The following is a 24,916-nucleotide window of genomic DNA, read 5'->3' as shown; positions in this document are numbered from 1 at the left end:
TATCATCCAAGTGATCTTGGTATATTAGGATAATTTTTTGAGTGATAGTTACATTTTTTCTAAGATTCTTTTTGACAAGACTATTATTTCTGGCTTCTCAAAACTGAGCCAGTTTTGGGGAGACAGGGCTAAGATGGCAGAATAGCCAGATGCTTCTTGCGATCCCTTTTACAGCAAAGACCTGAAAAAAAAAGTGCAATTATATTTATGACAAGCTAGGAAGCCTGAAAATCAAAGGCAAAGCTAGAAAACAGACTGAGTGGCAGGGGAGGAAGACACGGTTCAGAAGCAGAGTTACCAGACATGAATTACTGGGATCCCTCAGGCACCACCCCTGGGCGTGGCTATGGTGGGCTGGTGGTACCATTTCTCCGCAGTTTCCTCAGGGTGAAGCAGCCAGCCACACAGCCTAATCACACCTCCAAAACCAGAGGAGAACAGCGCTCTTGGCAAAAGCATAGTACTTGCATATATTTTACCATACCCCCAGTGCCAAGGCCGGCTTCAGTGGCTTTTGATTTCCCGAGGCCTGAGATAGGCCATGTTGAATGCCTGGAGCCACCCTCCTGGCCTTGGAGTAGGAATAAACTCACAGTTGGGGGAAAATATAATTTGCCAGCTCCACTAACTGGGGGACCTCAGGACAGAAGTGGCTCCTATCCAGGCATAAATGGTCCGTGGATTTCGAATACCTTTCCACCCTGCATGGACATATGTGGGCCTATTTAAGGAGAATAGGCCCTTCTTGTCAGACTGCAACTGTTTCAGCTGTGCAGTGAAGTGGTGGGTGTTTGATATTTGACACAGCTTTGCCTATTAAATAGGGTCATCACCCACATCGGGTGTCTAAGAACTGGTGGCTCCACTCAGGTCACCCAGCCACCTGTGAGAGGGGTCCAAGGATAACTGGTACCTCCAGGGCTTACAAACAAAAGCATTGGGTACCCATGGTCCATCTGCAGAACCCATCCACCTGTACGCTCTATGGAAGAAGGACACGCTTTCTTCACAGACATGTGGGGGATGGTTCTCAGCCACCTGCCTTGTTCAGAGCATGACCCCCTGCTACAAACAGATTCCAGTACCTACACCAGTCACCCCTGCCCCTCTAAGACTGTAGGACAGAGCCTGTACCACACACTTGATGATCAACTAAATGGACACCTGAGCTGAATTCATACAAAAAAAGTGAATGGATACCTAGACTGATATACCTGATAACAGCTCCAGCCATCTGGGGACAGGACATCAGAGCTTCAAAGGTGAAAATAATCAAGCTAGCTCACTCAGGGAAACCATTTGGGCACATCAAAACAAAACAAAGGAAGAAGCTAGGATACAGTAAGGAAATATAAAATGAACTAATGTGATAACTTATAGATGGCTTGGAGACAACAGTCTATATCAAATCAAGTCACATAAAAAACAGACCTTGATTGTCTCAACAAGCTGTCAAAGAATCAATGGATCTTCTGGATGAAGGTGGCTTCTGGAACTACCAGATGCAGTATTCAAAAGATTATTTAAGAGCATAATGAAAAATTTAATAAGCTGCAAGAATCCATAGAGAGACAGCAATCAGAAATTCAGAATATTAACAATAAAATTACAGAATTAGACAACTTAATAGAAAGTCAGAGGAGCAGTTTTGACCAAGTGGAAGGCAGAATTTCTGAATCTGAAGATAAAGCACTTGGAACCAATATATTTGAAGAAAAATCAGATAAAAGAATTAAAAATGAAGAAAACTTAAGAATCATGTGGAACTCTATCTAGAGAAATAACCTACAAGTGACTGGAGTACCAGAACAAGGAAGGATAACAGAAAATAGGGAGAAAATTCTTGAAGATTTGTTGGTAGAAAACTTCCCTGATATTGTGACAGATGAGAAAATATCTATCCAAGATGCTCATTGACCTCCACATGAGGTAGATTTTAAAAGAAAGTCATCAAGACATGTTATAATCAAACTTGCCAAAACCAAAGATACAGAGAATTTTAAGAATAACTATGGATAAAAGAAAAGTCACCTACAAAGGAGAGTCAATAAGAATAAGCTCAGACAACTCGGCAGAAACCATGCAGGGAAGAAGGCAATGGGATGATTTATATAAAGACCTGAAGGAAAAAAATTGCCAGCCAAGAATCATATATCCAGCAAAACTATCTCTCAAATATGAAGATGAAATTAGAACATTTTCAGATAAACAGAAGCTTAGGGAATTTTCAAAAACTAAACCAAAACTACAAGAAATACTAAAGAGAATTCTCTGGTTAGAAAATCAATAAGGTCAGGCATCAACCCAAGACTAGAACTCTGGACAGAGAGATCAGATGTCAACCCAGACAGGGAAATCACAAAAATAATTCAAGAAAAAAAAAAATGCTCATAACGGAAACAGAGATGTTATTAAAATAAAGAAGAAGAGTAAAACAATAAAGAGGGACTAAGAAATGTAGTCATACACCTTTCACATGGATAGGAAGACAGGGTGATATAAAAAATAAAAATTACGTTTAAGCTTAAAAAAATAGGAGTCAATAGTAAGGTAACCACAAAGGAGACTAACTATCCCACTCATCAAAATAAAATACCAGAATAAAATAGACTCAGCAGAAACAAAATTAACAACAAATAAGAGGAAAAGACAATATATAAAGATAAACTCCTCAGCACAAAAGATAAAGTGGAAAAAAGAAACTGTCAACAACACACAAAAAAGACATAAAAATGACACCACTAAACTCATACCTATCTATAATAATGCTGAATGTCAATGGATTAAATGCACCAATGAAAAGACAGGGAGTGGCAGAAGGAATAAAAAAGCACGATCCATCTATATACTGCCCACAAGAGACACACCTTAGACTTAGAGACACAAACGAACTAAAACGTGAAGGATGGAAAAAATTTATCAAGCAAACAACAATCAAAAAACTTGACCTCGTAGATATTTACAGAACACTCCACCCAACAGCAACCAAGTATACTTTCTTTTCTAGTGCATATGGAACATTCTCTAGAATAGACCATTTATTAGGTCATAAAGCAAGCCTTAGCAGAGTCCAAGACATTGAAATATTACGAAGCATCTTCCCTGATCATAGGGACATAAAAGGAGAAATCAATAACAGAAAAAGCAGGAAAAGAAATCAAACACTTGGAAACTGAACAATACACTGCTCAAAGGACTTTAAGGATGAAATAAATTCAAAGAATCTGATGAGCATGATAACACTTCCTATCAGAACCTTTGGAACACAGTGAAAGCAGTGCTCAGAAGTCAATTTATATCAATAAACTCACACGTACAAAAAGAAGAGAGGGCCAAAATCAAGGAATTATCCCTACAATTTGAACAAATAGAAAGAGAGCGACAAAAGAAACCCTCAAGCACCAGAAGAAGGCAAATAATAGAATTAGAACAGAATTAAATGAAATAGAAAACAGAGAAACAATTGAAAGAGTTAAGAAGACCACAAGCTAGTTCTTTGAAAAAATTAAGAATATTGATAAACCCTTGGCCAAACTGACAAAAGAAAAACAGGTGCAGAAGCAAATAACCCAGAAAAGAAATGAGATGGGCGATATGACAACAGACCCAACTGAAATTAAAAGAACCATATTAGATTACTATGAAAAATTGTACTGTAACAAATTTGAAAACCTAGAAGAAATGGATGAATTTCTAGAAACACACTACCTACCTAAACTAACACATACAGAGGTAGGACAACTAAATAGGCCCATAACAAAACAGATTAAAAAGGTAATCAAAAAATTCCCAACAAAAAAAAGTCCTGACATAGATTGCTTCACTGCGGAGTTCTACCAACCCTTCAAGACAAGAGGAAACACCGCTACTACTAAAGGAATTTCAAAGCATAGAAAAATACGGAATACTCCCAGACTCATTCCATGAAGCCAGCATATCCCTGACACCAAAACCAGGTAAAGATACTACAAAAAAAGAAAATTACCTATATCCCTCCTGAACTTAGATGCAAACATCCTCAACAAAATTCTAGCCAATAGAATTCAACAATATATCAAAAAAAAAAAAAAAAAAAATTCACCATGATCGAGTGGGATTCATACCAGGTATACAGGGATGGTTCAACATTTGAAAAACAATGTAATTCATCATATAAATAAAACAAAAGACAAGAACCACGTCATTTTATCAATTGATGCATAAACAGCATCTGACAAAGTTCAACACCCATTCATGATAAAAACTCTCAGCAAAATAGGAATAGAAGGAGAATTCCTCAACATAATAAAGGGCATTGATACAAACCCAACAGCCAACATCACCCTAACTGGAGAGAGGCTGAAAGTATTCCCCTTGAGATCGGGAGCCAGATAAGTTTGCCCTTTATCACCACTCTTATTTAACATTTTGCTGGTCCTAGGCAGAGCAATTTGGATAGAGAAAAAATACAGGGCATCCCTATTGGTAAGGAAGAAGGAAAAGTATTTCTGTTTGCAGATGACATGATCTTATACACAGAAAACGCTAAAGAATCCCCAAGAAAACTACTGAAACTGATAGAAGAGTTCAGCAGAGTATCAGGTACAAGTTAAACATACAAAAATCAGTTGGATTCCTCTACACCAACAAAAAGAACATTGAAGAGGAAATCACCAAATCAGTACCATTTACAGTAGCCCTCAAGAAGATAAAATACTTAGGAATAAATCTTACCAGAGATATAAAAGACCTATACAAAGAAAGGAAACCCTGGTTACATAGTGGTAAGTGCTATGACTGCTAACCAAGAGGTCGACAGTTTGAATCTGCCAGGCAATCCTTGTAAACTCTATAGGGCACTTCTACCCTGTCCTATAGGGTCGCTATGAGTCGGGATCAACTCGATGGCAGTGGGTTTGGTTTTTGGGTTTTTTATATGAAGAAAACCAGAAGATACTACTGCAAGAAACCTAAAGAGACCTATGTAAGTGAAAAAACATACTTTGCTCATGGATAGGAAGACTTAACATTGTAAAAATTTCTGTTGTATCAAAAGTGATCTATAGATACAATGTAATTCGGATTCAAATTCCAACAACATTTTTTAATAAGATGGAGAAAAAATTACCAACTTCATATGAAAGGGAAAGAGGCCCTGCATAAGTAAAGCATTACCGAAAAAGAACAAAGTGGGAGGCCTCACTCTACCTGATTTTCGAACCTATTATACCGCCACAGTAGTCAAAGCATCCTGATTCTGGTACAACAACAGATACATAGACCAATGGAACACATTTGAGAATCCAGACATAAATCCATCCACATATGAATAGCTGATATTTGACAAAGGCCCAAAGTCACTTAAATGGGGAAAAGATAATCTGTTTAACAAATGGTGCTGGCATAACTGGATATCCATCTGCAAAAAAATGAAACAAGACCCATACCTCACTCCATGCACAAAAATGAGCTCAAAATGGATCAAAGATAAAATCTAAAATAATAAAGATCATGGAAGAAAAAATAGGGCCAACGTTAGGAGCCCTAATATATGGAAGAAACATTATACATTACTAACAATGCAGAAGAAAAACTAGATAACTGGGAGTTCCTAAAATCAAACACCTATGCTCATCCAAAGACTTCATCAAAACAGTAAAAAGATTACCTACAGACTGGGAAAAAGTTTTTAGCTATGACATTTCTGATCAGTGCCTGATCTCTAAAATCTACGTGATACTGCAAATACAACTATAAAAAGACAAATCACCCAATTAAAAATTGGGCAAAAGATATGAACTGACACTTCACTAAAGAAGGCATTCAGGTAGCTAACAGATACATGAGGAAGTGGTAACGATCATTAGCCATTAAAGAAATGCAAATCAAGACTACAATGAGATTCCATCTCACTCCAACGAGGTTGGCATTAATCCAAAAAACACAAGATAATAAATGTTGGAGAGGTTGTGGAGAGATTGGAACACTTATACACTGCTGGTGGGAATGTAAAATGGTACAACAACTTTGGAAATTGATTTGGTGCTTCTTTTAAAAACTAGAAATAGAATTACCATTCTACCTAGCAATCCCACTCCTTGGAGTACATCCTAGGGAATTACGAGCCTTTACATGAACAGATATATGCACACCCATGTTCGTTTCAGTACTGTTTAAAATAGCAAAAAGATGGAAGCAGCCAAGGTGCCCATGAATGGATGAATGGATGAATAAATTATGGTATATTCACACAATGGAATACTGTGCATCGATAAAGAATAATGATGAATCTGTGAAAAATTTCATAACTTGGAGGAATCTGGAAGGCATTATGCTGAGTGAAATTAGTTGCAAAAGGACAAATATTGTATAGACCACCATTATAATAACTGGAGAAATAGTTTAAACAGAGAAGAAAATATTTTATGGTTATGAGGAGGGGAAGGAGGAAGAAGGGTTTTCCCTAATTAGATAGCAGATAAGAATTATTTTAGGGGAAGGAAAAGACAATGCAATACAGGCAAGGTCAGCAAAACTGTACTAAACTATAAGCAAGGAAGTTTCCTGAATAAGGTGAACACATCGTAGGCCAGCATAGCAGGGCCGCGGTTTGGGGACTATGGTTTCAGGAGACATCTAAATCAATTGGCTTAATAAAATCTATTAAGAAAATATTCTGTAACCCCCTTTGGAGAGTGGCTTCTGGGTCTTAAATGCTAGCAAGCAGCCATCGAAGATGCATCAGTGGGTCTCAACCCACCTGAACAAAAGGAGAATGAAGAGCACTAAAGACAAAAGGTAATGATGAGCCCAAGAGGCAGAAAGGACCACATAAACCAGAGACTACGTTAGCCTGAGACCAGAAGAACTAGATGGTGCCTGGCCACTACGGATGACTGCTCTGACAGGGAACATAACAGAGAACCCCTGAGGGAGCAGGAGAGCAGTGGGATGCAGTCCCCAAATTCTTGTAAAAAGACCAGACCTAATGGTCTGACTAAGACTAGAAGGACCTGGAGGTCATGGTCCCCAGACCTTCTGTTAGGCCAAGATGGGAACCATTCCCAAAGCCAATTCTTCAGACAGGGATTGGAGTGGACTATGCATTAGAAAATGATACTGGTGAAGAGTGAAGTTCTTGGATCAAGTAGACACTTGAGACTATGTTGGTATCTCCTGTGTGAAAGGGAGATGAGATGGCAGAGGGGGTCAGAAGCTGCCCGGAAAAAAAAAAAAATGGACACGAAAATAGAGAATGGAGGGAAGGAGTGTGCTGTCTCATCGGGGGAGAGCAATTAGGAGTATAATGTGGGTAGCAAGGTGTATATAAATTTTTGTATGAGAGACTGACTTGGTTGGTAACCTTTCACTTAAAGCACGATAAAAATTTTTAAAAAAGAGCCAGTTTTATATATTAACTCTTTAATTCTAGATGATTTTCAATGGGGAGGAATAAAGCTATATTCTATGGTTTGGGTCCATTTTTGTTTTTTAGTTGAGAGCCTTTGACCTCTTTTTAAAAAGGTCATTACAAATAAACACAAAAGTATTAGAAAAACTGAATCATTATATTGGAAGTTTTTATCTCTCAGTACGTCGTACACTATCTATAGGATCTAAGGATTTCTAGTCTCAGTTAGTGTACAATAAAGGAGTTTGCATTTATCTTTGTAAACTAAGTCAAGCACCTGAGCGGAAATTTGGATTAGCTTTATTATTTTTCAGTTCTAAAAATGATACAGTAATTTAATCTGATTTCTTTAAGGGACTTTTTTTTCTGTATTTTTGTCTTTTACACATCCAGGATATCTCCTCATTAAAAAAAAAACACCAAAGAACGTGTCATAATCTCCTCATTATGTTGTAGTAAATATGCTACTTATATCCACATACATAATGTAGTATCTTTTTTCATATGAACATATTTACATAATATGTGTGAAAGTTTTTTAATAGTTGTAATGTTCTATTGCTTATATTAATTATTTCCCTGCGCCTCCCTGTATTTCCCTTTTATGACTAACACATCTATAACCTAAAATTCTTTTCATAGTCAGAATTATGTACTAGGATATAGTTCGAAAGTGGGATTTCCAAGTCAAAGTTTAGCTGATTTTTAGTTACATGTTATTAACACTTTATTAACATTTTCCAGGGTTTCCAATGATATTATAAAGAGTATTAAAATACCATTAATAAGGATTTTAGGTAAGACCTTGTTTTATCACATGTCTATATTTTATACTTAGAGGAAACAGGACATGCCATCATATTGCAAGGCCAGTTGGCTGAATACTGATCCCAGTGTGTCATTTTCAGCTTTTTAAGTTTAGGGACCTGATTAGATTTTATCAGCGAGGTCAGGGGTTATCAGTTTTTCAGATTTGAGTCACACTAACCAAACTCCTAAGAAATGAGTTTATGTATCCAAATGACAATTCTTCAATTTACCATGATAAATATAATTGGAAATCTAGCCGTTGCTTAGCACATTCTCACTGTAGCAAAGCTAAAATGAGGATCATGTTTTCTTGATGGATATGGAGTCAACCAAGGGAACTCATCAGATGGGCTTAAAGACGTATCATTGAGCTCCGAGAAGCTGATGCAGTCTTGTCTTGCAGACCTCAGGGTACTATCTCCTTGGTCAAGGGTCAGGAATTGACAAAAATCTGAATTTTGCATTTGTTTCTTTAAGACTCCATTTAGACTGCTAACTTTTGTTTATCCATCCTCCCTCAGATATTAAAGTCAGTGATTAGGCTACAACAATTTTTTTAATTGCGCTTTAAGTGAAAGTTTACAAATCAAGTCAGGCTTTCATACAAAAATTTATGTATGCCTTTCTATATACTCCTAATTGCTCTCCCCCTAATAAGACAGCCCACTCCTCCCCTCCACTCTCTCTTTTCGTGTCTGTTCCACCAGCTTCTGACTCTCTCTACCCTTTCATCTCCCCTCCAGAAAGGAGATGCCAACATACTCTGAAGTGTCTCCTTAATCCAAGGAGCTCATTCGTCACCAACATCTTTTTATATCCCATTGTCCAGTCCAATCCCTGTCTGAAGAGTTGGCTTTGGGAATGGTTCCTGTCTTGGGCTAACTGAAGGCCTGGGGGCCATGACCTCCAGGGTCCTTCTAGTCTCAGTCTGACCGTTAAGTCTGGTCTTATTACAAGAATTTGGGGTCTGCATCCCACTGCTGTCCTTCTCCCTCAGGGCCTCTCTGTTATGTTCCCTGTCAGGGCAGTCATCAGTACTGGCCAGGCACCATCTAGTTCCTCTGGTCTCGGGCTGATGTAGTCTGGTTTATGTGGTCCATTCTGTCTCTTGGGCTCATCATTACCTTGTGTCTTTGGTGTTCTTCATTCTCCTTTGATTCAGGTGGGTTGAGACCAATTGATGCATCTTAGATGGCCCCTTGCTAGCATTTAAGACCCAGAAGCCACTCTCCAAGGTGGGATGTAGAATGTTTTCTTAATAGATTTTATTATGCCAATTGACTGGCATAATCAGATGACTCCTGATACCATTTTCCCCAATCCCCTGCCCCTGGTACGCTGGTGTTTGAAGCATTGAGTTTATTTAGAAAACTTCTTTGCTTTTGGTTTAATTCAGTTGTGCTGACCTCCTCTGTATTGCATATTGTCTTTCCCTTCACCTAAAGTAGCTCTTACCTACTATCTAATTAGTGAACACCCCTCTCTCTCCCTCCCTCCCTCCCCTTCTTGTAACTATCAAAGAATATTTTCTTCTCTGTTGAAACTATTTCTTGAGTTCTTATAATATGGTCTTATACAATATTTGTCCGTTTGCAACTGACTGATTTCACTCAGCATAATGCCTTCCAGATACCTCCATGTTATGAAATGTTTCACAGATTCATCACTGTTCTTAATGGATGTATAGTATTCCATTGTGTGAATATACCGTAATTTACTTATCCATTCATCTGTTGAGGGCAACGTGGTTGCTTTCATCTTTGTGCTGTTGTAAACAGTGCTGCAGTAAACATGGGTGTGCATATATCAGTTCGTGTAAAGTCTCTTAATTCTCTAGGATACATTCCAAGTAGTGGGATTGCTGGATCCTGTGGTAGTTCTATTTCTAGTTTTTAAAGGAAGCGCCAAATCTATTTCCAAAATACTTGTACCATTTTGCATTCCCACCAGCAGTGTATAAGTGTTCCAATCTGTCCACAACCTCTCCAACATTTATTATTTTGTGTTTTTAGGACCAATGCCATCCATGTCGGAGTGAGATGGAATCTCATTGTAGTTTGATTTGCGTTTTTAATGGCTAATGGTCATGACCACTTCCTCATGTATCTGTTAGCTACCTGAATGTCTTCTTTACTCAAGTGTCTGTTCATGTCCTTTGCCCATTTTTTAGTTGGGTTATTTGTCTTTTTCTGGTTGAGTTTTTGCAGTATCACTTAGAGTTTTAGATGAGACGCTGATCGGAAATGTCATAGCTAAAAACTTTTTCCCAGTCTGTAGGTAATCTTTTTACTGTTTTGGTGAAGTCTTTAGATGAGCATAGGTGTTTGATTTTTAGGAGCTCCCAGTTATCTGGTTTTTCTTCTGCATTGTTAGTAAAGTTTTTATACTGTTTGTGCCATGTATTAGGGCTCCTAAGGTTGTCCCTATTTTTTCTTCCATGATCTTTATCGTTTTAGATTTTATATTTAGGTCTTTGATCCATTTTGAGCTCGTTTTTGTGCATGGAGTGAGGTGTGGGTCTTGTTTCATTTTTTTGCAGATGGTTATCCAGTTATGCCAGCACCATTTGTTAAAAAGGCTGTCTTTTCCCCCATTTAAATGTTTTGGGGCTTTTGTTCATATGTGTATGGATTTATGTCTGGATTCTCAATTCTCTTCCATTGGTCTATGTATCTGTTTTTGTACCAGTACCAGGCCGTTGTGACTTCTCTGGTGGCATAGTAGATTCTAAAATCAGGTAGAGTGAGACCTCATACTTTGTTCTTCTTTTTCAGTGATGCTTTATTAACCAGGTCCTCTTTCCCTTCCATATGAAGTTGGTGATTTTTTTTCTCTATCTCATTATGTTGGATTACATTAATTGTTTTTCTAATGTTGAACCATCCCTGCATACCTAGTATAAATCCCATGCAGACATGGTGAATTATTTTTTTGATATGTTGTTGAATTCTTTTGGCTCAAATTTTTTTGAGGATTTTTGCCTCTAGGTTCACGAGGGATATAGGTCTGTAATTTTCTTTTTTTTTTTTTTTGCAGTGTCTTTACCTGGTTTTGGAATCAGGGATATGCTGGCTTCATAGAATGAGTTTGGGCGTATTCTGTCCTTTTCTGCAATACCTTTAGAAGTACTGGTGTTAAGTCTTCTCTGAAAGTTTGGTAGAATTGCAGCGAGGCCATCCAGGCAAGGGCTTTTTTTATTGGGAGTTTTTTGATTACCTTTTCCATTTCTTCTTTTGTTATATGTTTATTCAGTTGTTCTACCTCTGTTTGTGTTAGTTTAGGTAGGTAGTGTGTGTCTCAGAATTCATCCATTTCTTCTAGGTTTTCAAATTTGTTAGAGTACAATTTTTCATAGAAATCTGATATGATTCTTTTAATTTCAGTTGGGTCTGTAGTAATATCACCTATCTCATTTCTTATTTGGGTTTTTGCTTCCTCACCTGTTTTTCTTTTGTCAGTTTGTTCAGTGGTTTATCAAATTTGTTAATTTTTTCAAAGAACCAGCTTTTGGTCTTGTTAATTCTTTGAATTGTTTTTCTGTTTTCTATTTCATTTAATTCTGCTCTAATTTTTATTATTTGCTTTCTTCCAGTGCCTGATGGTTTCTTTTGTTCCTCTCTTTCTATTTGCTGAAGTCATAGGAATAATTTTTTTATTTTTGCTCTCTCATCTTTTTTTTATGTGTACATTTATTGATATACATTGACTTCTGAGCACTAATTTTGCTGTGTCCCAAAGGTTGTGGTAGGACGTGTTTTCATTCTCTTTGGATTCTTTGAATTTCTTTATTCCATCCTTAATGTCTTATATAATCCAATTTTTGGGGGGCAGGGTATTGTTCAGTTGTCAAGTGTTTGATTTCTTTTCCCTGTGGTTTCTGTTATTGATTTATATTTTTATGGCCTTAGAGTCAGAGAAGATGCTTTGTAATATTTCAATGTTTTGGATTCTGTTTAGGCTTGCTTTATGACCTAATATGTGGTCTATTCTAGAGAGTGTTCCATGTGCACTAGAAAAGAAAGTATACTTGGCTGCTGTTGGTTGGAGTGTTCTGCATATGTCTATGAGGTCAAGTTGGTTGATTGTGGCATTTATATTATGTGTGTGTTTATTGTGCTTCTTTCTGGATGTTCTGTCCTTCACTGTAAGTCGTGTTTTGATGTCTCCCACTATTATTGTTTAGCTGTATATCTCATTTTTCAATGGTGTTAGAGTTTGCTTTATGTGTTTTGCTGCACTGTCATTGGGTGCATAAATATTTAATATTGATATATCCTCCTGGTGATTGTCCCTTTAATCATTATATAGTGTCTTTCCTTATCCTTTATGATGGGTTTAACTTTAAAGTCTATTTTGTCAAAAATTAATATTGCCACTCCTTTTCTTTTTTAATTGTTGTTTGCTTGATATACTGTTTCCATCCTTAGAGTTTTAGTTTGTTTGTGTTTGTAAGTAAAAGGTATGTCTCTTGTAGGCAGCATGTAGACAGATCATGTTTTTTAATCCATTTTGCTACTCTCTGTCTCTTTATTGGTGCCTTTAGTCCATTTACATAGAGCGTATTTATGGATAGGTATGAATTTAGTGCTATCATTTTGATGTCTTTTTTTGTGTGTTTTTGGCAGTTTCTTTTTCCCAGTTTATTTTTTGTCACGAGTAGTTTTCTGTATATTTTGCATTTTCGTCATATTTCTTGTTGATTTTGTTTCTGCTGAGTCTTTATTTTTTTCTTGTGTTTTATTTTAATGTGTAGGATAGTTTGTCTCCTTTTTGGTTACCTTAATATTTACCCCTGTTTTTCTCTCTTTGAACCTAACTTTCATTTCTTTGATTCGCTTTGTCTTCCTCTCCATATGGAAGTTCTGTGACTACATTTCTTAGTCCCTCTTTATTGTTTTAATGTTGTCTGTATACCATTGCTGTTTCCCTGCTTTGAGCGTTTTTTTGTTTTGATTTATTTTTGTGAATTCCCTGTCTGGGTTGACATCTGATTTTTCTGACCAGTGTTGTAGTCTTGGGTTGATACCAGATATTATTGATTTTCTGTGAAAGAGTTCCCTTTAGTATTTCTTGTAGTTTTGGTTTGGTTTTTATGAATTCCCTAAACTTTTGTTTGTCTGGAAATGTCCTAAATTCACCTTCATATTTGAGAGACAGTTTTGCTGGATATATGATTCTTGGCTGGTAATTTTTTTCCATCATTGCTTTATATAAGTCATCCCATTGCCTACTTGCCCGCATGGTTTCTGCCGTGTAGTCCGAGCTTATTCTTATTGACTCTCCCGTGTAGCTGACTTTTTGTTTATCCCTAGCTGCTCTTAAAATTCTCTCTTTATCTTTGGTTTTGGCAAGTTTGATTATAATATGTCTTGGGTGACATTTCTTTTCAGATCTACCTCATGTGGAGTTCGATGAGCATCTTGGTTAGATATCTTCTCATCTTTCACAATATCAGGGAAGTTTTTTTTTTTTTTATTCTGCCAACAAATCTTCAAGAATTCTCTCTGTATTTTCTGTTATCTCTCTCAGTTCTGGTACTCCAATCACTCGTAGGTTATTTCTCTTTATAGAGTCCTACATGATTTTTAAGTTTTCTTCATTTTTTTAAAATTCTTTCATCTGATTTTTCTTCAAATATATTGGTGCCAAATGCTTTATCTTCAAGTTCACCAATCCTGCTTTCTCTTGGTGTATTCTGCTCCTCTGACCTATAAAACCAAAAAAAAAAAAAAAAATTCTGACCTATAAAAAAAAAATAGACTTGTCTAATTCTGTAATTTTATTGTTAATCTTCTGAATTTCTGATTGCTGTCTATGTAATTTTCGTACTTATTAAATTTTCATTTTGTTCCTGAATAACCTTTTTAATTCCTTCAACTGCTTTATCTGTGTGTTCCTTGGTTTGTTCTGCATACTGCCTGATTTCCTTCCTGATGTCTTGAAGGGTTCTGTATATTAATCTTTTGTATTCTGACTCTAATTCCAGGAAGGCACTTTGATCTAGAAGATCCCTGGATTCTTTGTGTTGAGAGCTTGTTGAGGCAATCATGTTCTGTTTCTTCATGTGATTTGATATTGACTGTTGTCTCCGAGCCATCTATGAGTTACTGTATTAGTTTATTTAATGTTTGCTTACTGTGTTTTAGCTTCTTGCTTTGTTTTGTTTTGATATGCCCAAATGGGCTGCTTGAGTGAAGTAGTTTGATTATTTTCACCATTGGAGCTTTGATGTCCTGTCTCCTGATGGCTAGAGCTGTTATCAAGTATATTAGTCTAGTAGTCCATTCAGTTTTCTTGTATGAATTCAGCTCAGCTGTCTAGGTAGCTGATCATCAAGTGTGTGGTATGGCTCTTTCCTACAGTCTTAGAGGTGCAGGGGTGATTGGTGTAGGTACCGGTATCTGGTTCCAGCATGGGGTCACACTCTGAACAAGGCAGGGGGTTGGGAATCATCCCCCAAGTGTGTCTGAAGAAACTGTGTTCCTCTTCCCTAGAGCATATAGGTGGGTGGGTTCTACATAGTTGTTGAAGAACTGAATGGAATGGAATTATCACCTCCTTAGAACACTGGTGGCACAGCGGTTAAGCATTAAGGCTGCTACCCAAAAGATTGGCAGTTCTAATCCACCAGTCACTCCTTGGGAACCCTATGGAGCAGTTCTACTCTGTTCTGTAGGGTCCCTATGAGTTAGAATCAACTTGACACTAACTGGTTTTGGTATCACCTCCTTTGTTCCATGTAACATACTTTTATGAATATTGAACTTAATTTAACTACGGTTATTTTCAGCTGTGCTGCGTCTAAGTTATATTTTTTCCAATCATGTATTGGATACCTCCATTGCATACTATACATTTGTCCTTTCAACAGTTCATCGTCTTGGATTTAGGCTCTCAAGACTGTTTTGTCTTTGCCTTCTTTTCTTTACAGATTTGTATGAAATTCAAGGGTATATATATATATATATATATATATATATATATATATATATATATATATACATGGAAACCCTGGTAGCATAGTGGTTACGAGCTACAGCTGCTAACCAAAAGGTCAGCATTTCAAATCCACCAGGTGCTTCTTGGAAACTGTATGGGGCAGTTCTACTCTGTCCTATAGGGTTGCTATGAGTCGGAATCAACTCGACGGCAATGGGTTTTTAATGGGATATATATACATATACGTATTAAAAAAAAAAAAACCTATTGCCATTGAGTCGATTACGACTCATAGTGACACTACAAGACAGAGTAGAGCTGCCCCTTAGGTTTCCAAGGAGAGGCTGGTGAATTTCAACCTGCCAACCTTTTCATTAGCAGCCATAGCTCTTACCTACTACACACACGCACGCATTATATATATATATATAAATGGGTTTTTATATATAAATAGTACTGTACACAAACGTATATGTTTATGGTAAAATCATGCATTTTTATAAGAAAAAGTAACTTTTAAAGATGAGGGTTTTATTTGCACTCATTTCATGGGTGGGAAAAATGAGGGACAGTAAGCCTGGGAAATTTAGAACTTTATGCTTACTTTGTATTTTTGAACTTCTTTGTGTATTCTATGTGACACAAATGAAATATTCTCCAACAATAGAAAAAAAAAGGAACTATTTAATTGGAAGAATAGCATGTAAGATCTGTGCATTGAGCTCTTTGTGTTTTGTAATATTTGAACTTTATTAGAATGCTGTATTCACTTTTTCATCTTGCATATGAAGAGGTCGGGTTTTAAAAAGAACAACAAATACCGTAAAACACTTTGAAAATGAGTCCAATTTGAAATGCTACAGAAGTTGGATTTGTTCAGCTAGACAAAGAAAAGTCTTTGGTTATAGGAAAGGGCCGGAATCTTAAAGGATTTAAAGGAATGCAATATTATATTACTGATGGGGAACTGCTTTTCTCAGATTCTGCTCAAGGTAAAACAAGATAGAACCCGTTTAAATTGCAGAGGAAGAAATTTAGCTTCAAAGTAGGAAATAAAGACCATACTAAAATCATATGTACGTGGCAGTAATCTGTAGTTTCATAATATTTTAAAAAGAAAGGGCCTATTTTCTTTGTTGTTGGTTGGTTTTAAATTCTTTTTGTGGATTTCTTATCTATGAAATGAATAAAAAGATAAACAAGATTATTTTAACACTCACAATTTAGGCCATTGAAGTGTCCTGGGATTTTTTTTTTTTTTTTTTAACTCATTTTCTATAGAATGGGTGCCCTAACAGCTGTGCCTGGCTGATTACATAGAGTTGTACTCTCTAATATGGTAGCATTAACCACATGTAGTTATTGAGTCCTTGAAATGTGGCTAGCACCACATGTTAAAATTATAATATTTTGGGTACATAGAGTTAAATAAAATGTTATTAAAATCAATTTCACGTCTTTTTTTTTTTTTTTTAAATGGCTACTAGACAATTTAAATTACATATGTGGTTTGCATTGTATTTGCATTGGACAGTGATGATCTAGACCAGGGATGAACAAATTTTTCTGTAAAGGGCCAGAAGATAAATATTTGAGGCTTTGTAAGCCAGATCTTCTCTGTTGTAACTACACAACTCTGCTGTTGTAGCATGGAAGCAGCCATAGATAATACTTAAATGAGTGTGTCTGTGTTACAATAAAACTTTATTTATAAAAACAGAGAGTGGACTGGATTTGGTCTGCTGGCTGTAGTTAGTCAATTTCCGATCTGGATACCTCCTCTCTGGACTTGGAGACCACGAGGGAGTAGTAGGAAATGGCCAAATAGCCAAAACCTCCCCTTTCTCTTCATACCTGAATTTTTAATAAAGCTAATTAATTCTAACTACACTGTGTGAAATGTAATCCAAAAGGCCTTGTAGCAAGTCTGTTCTCTGATAGAAACATGAAACTTATATGTGTTTGGAAAGCTGCCCTTTGTAGAAAAATAAATGTACAGTATAACTCCCAATTCAAATAAAACTAGTTGCCCTTGAGTCCATTCCAACTCATAGCAACCCTGCAGGACAGAATAGAACTGCCCCATAGAGTTTCCAAGGAGCACCTGGTGGATTCAAACTGCTGACCTTTTGGTTAGCAGCCATAGAACTTAACCACGTGCTACCAGGGTTTCCTCAATTCACATAAAAAAAATTCACATAGGATTTTAAAAATGGATTTTTCTTTAAATAAAGCATTTATACACACATCTATAGCCAAAAAATATATAATTGGTTATAAATCAGGGATGCATTTGCATTCTAGTTAAACTTACTGGAAGTATGATTGGGGGCCTTTAGTTGACTTTTGGGTAATGACTTTTTATGCCATCTGCTAAAAAATCTTGTCAGAACTTTATCCTGCTAAAAAGCTACTTCTTGTAAAATACAGATGGTGTACTGGTAGCCCACCAATAGAAAATCAGATCCCACTACTACCTATTACCATATTGGAATGAAAATTTAGCTATTTTATGACACAAAAAACATTAACCAAAATAGAACTTGGAATAGTTTCCAAACTGTGAAGTTTGAAAATTTCACCTGCAAATTTACATGTATAAATATTAAATAATTACTCATTGTGGCAATATTACATGTTTTAGGTTAACTTTTTTGTATTGAACCATCTATTTTTGTTATCAAAACGGAATCACCACAGAAAAGAGCAAATATTTGTTTGAAAACAAATAATTGCATTATTTAGAGTTGAATTCTCAACATAAAACGACATTTTTCACTGTTTTGATCAGTAGTTAATTGTTTCTAATGTAATAAGCAGCATATAGGTATTTTTCTAATGTGGAAAATATTTTGTTAAAATTTTGTGTAACAAAAAATAGATTTTTTCTTATTAAACATGTAGGTGTTTGAGGAAAATATAGTTTCTTTCCCCCATAAACACTGCATTAAGATTTTTGTTTTACATATTTTGATTTAGGAAATCCCAACTTAAAACTCTGGCACCTAACCAATAGTAAGAATCTTCCCAGTAAATATATTGGAGAAATATACTAGGCAATTTGCTTTTTGGGCACATGTGAAGTGATGCAAGTTTTCAACAGTCTATAGCCATTTCTCCTAAGGATTTTGTATACGATTTTAACTTTTTAAAATTGAATAAAAAGAATTTTTAAAATTGAATAAAAATAAATAATATATAACTGCTTTGTGAAGATTTCCCTTCTCTCATTTTGGCATGAGTTTAAGCTGTTTCTAATAAAAAGTTGCCTCAGTGATGTGGAAAACTGAAAAATATCATAGCTTTGTTTCAAAACTAATTGAGGAGGTCTCAGAGTCATTCGCTATAAAAAGTAGGAAATGCACCATTAAATGATTCCAGCTGTCTTGCCTAGCACTCAGAAGCAACTCAGAATTTCCTCACAGGACTTCGAAGCCATGCTTGTTTCTAAACATTCGTTTGGCCCTGTAAGTCAAAGGCACAAAAGGGAAGTATTTCATGGTGTGTGGCTGGTTTAAGTTCTGCATTTTCTACACATGCTGGTGGGGAGTGCCAGGAACAGAAGGACACTGTTCTGACTTGTGTCACAAATGTAGTTAACACCAGATCGGTGTTAATGTCAGATCCCTTGATGCATTTAAACAGATTTTAATTATTTTCAGCATCCAAAAGGCCTGAAATATATAGCTTAATATTTCTTCAAAGAAAGCTTACTTAATGTGTGAATGTAAAACCCCTGATAAAAATTAAACTTTTATTTTTTTTTATTGGCCTTAGTCATTGACATAGGTTATTCATCAAGTCAGCAATTTCTGTGGCAAAGTACCATTTGAATAGTGTATTGTTAGGATACTTATGGTCCACTTGACAAGGGCTCTTGCTGTAAATAGTGCAGTTTGACTCCAGCTGTTAAAGAGTGGCTTTGACAGCAGCCAAGTAGAATGGAGATGCTTTACTGTACCACTGAAAATCAATATTGGGCTCTTGTTCATAGTAACCTGTTCTTTTCTGTAGATTTATAAACGACTATCAAGGGTTTAGAAGTGGAAATTTAGATATTATTTTAAATGTGATTAGCTTTGAGTTTCAAATTAAGACTTGTGATAAATGGTACAAGTGCAGTTTTGAGATATTATTTCCACTCCCCCAGTTCATGTTTAGTCACAATTACAGTTAAGTTGAATCTGGATTCTGTAGCTTGACTAGAAAAGAATTTGTGTAGAACATGGACTCAGAATTGTGTGCCTATTGTATATTGCCTGAGCAACTATTCTTTTTGAATTTCTTATCAATTTATTTTCAGTATCCCTCTCATGGATACCTTTTTGTACAGATGGCTGGGTTCGTTGTGACTGTGCCCATAGCAACACCCACAGGTGTTGATAGCCAGTAATGTCCCCAGTGGTGGTGCAGCTATTTCCTAAAGCAGAGTCTTGCTGGTTTTAGAGTTTTCTAGCAGTTTTCAGCAATGTAAAGTTGCTCTGATAACTGCCTGATGGTCACAGATATTGAATCTGTTAGTTATAGTAACTATATACAGTGTTCTCTGTTTTTATTTTTTTAATTGGGTTTCTCTGCTGTTGTTAGCTGTTAAGTTTAAAAGACAGTAAGCTATAGTAAATTAATTATATATTCAAAATGAGAAAAAATGTTTCAAGAGTTTACCTTGAATTCTGATTTTAAATTAAAAACATTTTTCCAGATACAAAAACTTTTTAGCTGGCTTTTCAATTCCCAAAATTGTTAAATAATTTAGTTAAATCATTTCTAGTTTTGACTGAATTTTATTTTGAATTTTTATTGTTGTTTATCTACCTGAGATGTCATACTTCTTCACCCAAGCTGTGCTGAGCAGGACTTGAAAAAGCTGTCAGTTTCAGCATATGGAAAGTGCTGGTACATGTACTTCCTCAAATGCCTTTTTCAGTGAAGGCTATTAAAATAGCTTTTTCCCATTACTGACCAACTCTGCACTTATTGAATTTGTGACTGAGATAGCAACTGAAAATTCATACAGCTAATAGTATAACCTTTAAGGCTGATTCGAGGTCACCGTTATTACCCTGGAGCAGTCATGCATGCATCACTGGGGACCAGCAGCAACACAGGCTGTCTCTATGGAGTTCCAAACAGCAGTTTTACATTAGAGCTTATATAGAATCTTACAAGGGTTACAAGTGTCTTTGTAGTCCCCTGCCAGACATTTCTTTATTAGGCTAAAGACATATCACTACCTGGGCTCCAACTTTCCTGTGGGGGGTTGTATGCCACAGGTAGTCCTGCCAGAACAAAAGATTATTTGCATCAGTTTAAAACAAAGAACAGTTATTAACATTTGTTCAAAACAAAGCCATTAACAGAGGTATGTGAGGAGGCAGACAGAGGAATAACAACTTATAGGTTTATCATGGCCTTAGTTATGTTAAGCTCTCTGTTGCCCATTTTGAAAAAGGAGAAAACATGCTGGTGGTATTGGGGTCACACCATTATTGCTGATAGTCAGTTGTGATTTCTACCAGAGAAAAGTTTTGTTCTGCTTTGGTTTTTTCTGGTTTCAAAAAATGTTATCTCTCCTGTTAATTCTGAAGTAGTCTTTTTCACTGAATAACTATCTACATCATTTCTTCAGTAGTAGATTTAGCCTGGAAAGAAGAGGTCTAGAGTAAAGGTGGAATTTCACCAGCAAAGCCAACGTTTATCTCAGTCCCCATCCTCTGGCCCTAGTATTTCGTCAACTCTGGAAGAAACACAGAGATCTAAGATTATATAACTATTTGTGAATCAAACATTCTGTTTACATTCCTTGCTTGACTTGGTGGAGTGAGGGCCTAGCATAGAGAGTTGTATAAAAGCTAAACATATCAGGTATTTTCATTTTGTCTTTAGCTTAACCTGGGGAAAATGTTAGCTTAATGTATTAAAGCAGACCTTTAAATTTGCCTCCATTTACATTAATTATTTTATAGATAGCTTAGAAACTGTGAGTTATGTAATCATATCCATACCATATTACCCACCTGTTCATAACCATTTAGGCACTTTCTCTTATTCGTTTCTTCTCAGTTGTAAAGTGTTTGTGCTTGTTTAAAACTTGTGGCTTGTCATGATTTGTTAAGATCCTGCTGCTTGCAGAACTGAAAACATGGGTCTATTCAACCTACTGTTTTAATCTTTGATTGGTTACAAGGGAAAGGAAGGGAAGGGAGGGAAAAATACTAACTAGACAGCACAAAAAAACCAAACCTACTGCCGTCGAGTCGATTATGGCTCATATCGACCCTATAGGACAGAGTCGGATTGCACCATAGAGTTTTCAAGGAGCACCTGGTGGATTCGAACGGCTGACCTCTTGGTTAGCAGCCATAGCAGTTAGCCACTACGCCACCAGGGTTCCCAACTACACAGTAGATAAGTGGTAACTTTGGTGAAGGGTAAGGCAGTACACAGTACCAGGGAAAGCCAGCACAACTTGACCAAGGCAAGGTTGTTACCGCAAATTGCGGATTCAAGCCGCCTGCCGCAAGCCAATAGTGAGACAGGAGGAGGTACGCAGCAAGAGAGCTTTATTGAACACTGTGTTAAGAGACAGAGGGGGCAAAGCTTCCCCCAGATTCTCTCTGCCCCAAGAGTGCTACAAAAGGGTTTTATAGGGAGAGGGTCAGGGTTTAGAAATTCCCAGGAATGTTGATTCTTCTTTGAGGGGGACGTAATGATGAAGTGACTTATTGTTGATGTCGTGCAGGCCTCTTTACACCTTCCTGGTTTTGGTCACTAGATGCGTCCAGGTTTTTCTCAGTTATTTCGGGTGCTGATGATATCGCCCATTGTTTTTGTCACTTCGGAGAGAAACATGGTTTAATGAACAGCAAAAATCTTGATTACCTGGTTTTTCTACAATGGAATTTGTTTTTCTACAATGGAAATACAATCGTGAGACAGGTTCCAGAGCAAATAATCAATGTTTTTAAAGACTAAAGATTTTAATCACAGCTTATATAGCTTAAACTAGAAAATATATTCTCTTTTATTTTAATACTAAAACACTACAGAAAATGTATTTTCTCTACTTCAAGGTCATGGAAGCTTCAAACACACATGCAAACTCCCTGAGGGATTGAATTACTGGGCTGAGTGCTGTGGGGACCATGGTCTCCCAGGACATCTAGCTAAATTGGCATAACATAGTTTATAAAGATAATGTTCTACATCCTTTGGTAAGTAGTGTCTGGGGTCTTAAAAGCTTTTGAACAGCCATCTAAGATACTCCACTGGTCCCACCCTTTCTGGAGCAAGAAAGAATGAAGAAAACCAAAGGCACAAGGGAAAGATTAGTTCAAAGGACTAATGGAACACAACTACCACAGCCTTCACCAGACTGGGTCCAGCACAACTAGATGGTGTCCTGCTACCACCACCAACTGTGCTGACAGGGAACACAGTAGAGGATCCTGGACAGAGCTAGAGGAAAATGTAGAACAAAATTCTAATTCACAAAAAAAGACCAGACTTACTGGCCTGAGAAATACTGGAGAAACCCCAAGGGTATGGCCCCCCAGACACCCTTTTAACTTAGTACTGAAGTCATTCCTGAGGTTCACCCTTCAGCCAAAGATTAGACAGGACCATAAAAAAAAACAAGACTAAATGTGCACACCAGCCCAGGGGCGAGGATGAAAAGGCAGGAGGGGACGGGAAAGCTCCAAATGGGGAACCCAAGGTCGAGAAAGGGAGAGTGTTGACAAGTTGTGGGATTGGCTACTAATGTCACAAACAATGTGTGTATTAATTGTTTAATGAGAAACTAATTTGCACTGTAAACCTTCATCTAAAGCATAATAATAAAAAAAAGAACATGTGACAGATGGCAAAGCTGAGCAACATTTACTGCAATATCTAATTGGGATCCAGATGACACGCCCCATTATATTTCATTAAAAAAAAAAGACGTCTATGTATTTATCTGCTGGGATGCAAATTATCTCAAATGGGCTTGGATGTAATATTATGAGCAACTTTCTCCTCTTAATTAAAAGGTAGTAGAAAATGTTACCCCTTTAAACATATTTGGAGCTTCCTTGGTAACCAAGCCCATTGTCTTACATCAGGAATATCTTGTGTTTATATCCTATTTTTTATGAATAAAACACTGAATGATATTTTCAGGAGGAAAGAATGAAGCTTGCAGAACTTTAGATGCTAACTAAAAGGTTCAGTTGCTTATGATAGAAAAGAAAAAGAGGAAAATAAAATCTTCTTGAAATATGGTAGTATCTCTTACTGACTGAGTACCACCTGGAACTATTTAAAGGAATTCCAATAAGAGCACTACTTCTTTACCAATGACTTATGTTGAAACTTGCCCTGAGAGACCAGCAAACACAAAAAAAGTAACAGGAAGCAATTCTCAGAAAAGAGAAAATTTATTTTCATGTAATATTATCCCTGTAATGTTAAAATATATATGTACATATAAAGGCTTTAGCTTTATGCTTTGAAATTAAGATCATGAATTTATTCAAAAGTATATCCAGCTAATATTCATCTATTCTTCTGATTTGAGCTTTAATAGTGACATCTCAAGGACTGTACCTGTTCTCTGCATCCCAAAATGACATTCACTTGTTTGTAATTTATGTAAAGCTCAGTTGCATAAGATTTTGGTCCAGGTATTATTATTCCCACCAAGTATAAAAATGGTCCTAAGAGGCTGCAGTGAGGAGCAGAGGCTTTCTTATGCACACGTTTAACTCTGTGCACATCCAAATAGATCTGAAAACTTTAGGTTTTTGTTTTTTTTTACATAAAGACTTGATAGTTTCTAATAATCCGTTATGAAAGCCTATGAAATACAAAGTCCTGCTCACCTTCATTACTTTCTTCCCAGCTCCAACTAGGGGTCTCTGATCATCATATAAAACTTGGCCTTCTCCGTTTACTCTCCTGTAGCAATTGTTTTTCCTTTTTTGCTCTTTGAACTGAAATAGCAATCTCGATGCATAATGAGCAGTAATGGAGGGATATAGGTTCACCAGAACCCTTCATTGTTAGTTTTAACGTTGTAGAATGTCAAAACTGAAACTGGTCTAGTTATCTGTTCTCTCCTTTCCTCTAATGTTACTTAGGAGGATGTTGGATCCCAGTCTCGATTAAATCATACGGTGATTTCAGTTTGGAGCCAGAACCTGTTGGTTCTAGTCTCTGCTGTCTTAGTTCAGCTGTAGCTGAATCCACTCATGAATGATCCTGCAGCCAGGCTCATGGTCGTTGTTGTTACCCGCTATCAACTCAACCCCCCAACTCAGGAGGAACCCATGATTTTCAGAAGTAGATCACCTGACCTTTCTTCCTAGTCTGGCTTTGTCTAGAAGCTCCCCTGAAACCCATTCATCATCATAGCACTACTCAAGCCTCTACTGACAGATGGGTGGTCTGCCAGATTTCTGGAACTGCTGCGTTCCCATGTTGTCCTCTCTTCACTTCCACATCCCATTTTCTTGCATGTTCATTGCCAACTAGGTTTGGGATTTGTTGTATGAAACATTCGTTATAGGTATTGCTATAGTTCCAGAATTTAAAAATTCATTACTTTTGTGGTGATTAGTTGATTGGACTTAACGTTTGCTTAGATCTTGCCTTCCTTTCCTCTGTCTGATTACCGTACCTAGTGTATCTCTGCCTTCCCGGCTGCCTCTGGTCCAGACCAGAATCCTCAATCTCAGCTCTCACTTTCGGCTTCTCTGGCTTCTTCTGCCTGAACACTTTAAAAAATGGTGGTGT

The 24,916-nt window shown here is 36.8% G+C and overlaps 1 protein-coding gene across 4 annotated transcripts in view; it reads left to right on the top strand.

Moving 5' to 3' along the window:
- WDR72 (WD repeat domain 72) overlaps positions 1 to 24,916 on the top strand; it is a 617,996-nt gene that overhangs the window by 237,436 nt on the left and 355,644 nt on the right. The window lies entirely within an intron of this gene.

The sequence above is a fragment of the Loxodonta africana genome, chromosome 12 (genome assembly GCF_030014295.1).
Source record: "Loxodonta africana isolate mLoxAfr1 chromosome 12, mLoxAfr1.hap2, whole genome shotgun sequence".
NCBI classification, from domain to species: Eukaryota; Metazoa; Chordata; class Mammalia; order Proboscidea; family Elephantidae; genus Loxodonta; species Loxodonta africana.
Note: the sequence above shows the minus strand (reverse complement) of the source record. Positions and strands in the feature narration are given on the sequence as shown.